The 335-nt window shown below is 31.6% G+C and overlaps 1 protein-coding gene across 1 annotated transcript in view; it reads left to right on the forward strand.

Moving 5' to 3' along the window:
* LOC119581910 (cytochrome P450 9e2-like) overlaps window positions 1-335 on the forward strand; it is a gene marked incomplete in the record, with an annotated part of 8641 nt that overhangs the window by 3102 nt on the left and 5204 nt on the right.

The raw sequence follows: 335 nt of genomic DNA on the forward strand, positions 1-335 counted from the left end.
ATAAACAACATTTATATTTCGCAACCAAATAACTACCTAATCATTCATAAGATTTATAATGTATTCCTACTTATAAAAAGAACTTAATCTTCATTTGCTTAATGTAATTCTCAAACTCACTCATTATACTCGGTAGTTACATGTTTAACGGGACCTGCTTCAGGGTTTTGAGATACAGTAACTTATGACTTGTTCTTATGCTATAGACATACGATATGTTCCTAGTTATGATTCAGGCTTAGGTTAAACTTTTAACCAAGCCCGGACTCTTATAAGGCCACATAAGTATAGCATTTAAGTAATCCGTTGTCTTTCAAAAGATGATGACTAATAAG

The sequence above is a fragment of the Penaeus monodon genome, chromosome 15 (assembly GCF_015228065.2).
Source record: "Penaeus monodon isolate SGIC_2016 chromosome 15, NSTDA_Pmon_1, whole genome shotgun sequence".
In the NCBI taxonomy this organism is placed as follows: domain Eukaryota; kingdom Metazoa; phylum Arthropoda; class Malacostraca; order Decapoda; family Penaeidae; genus Penaeus; species Penaeus monodon.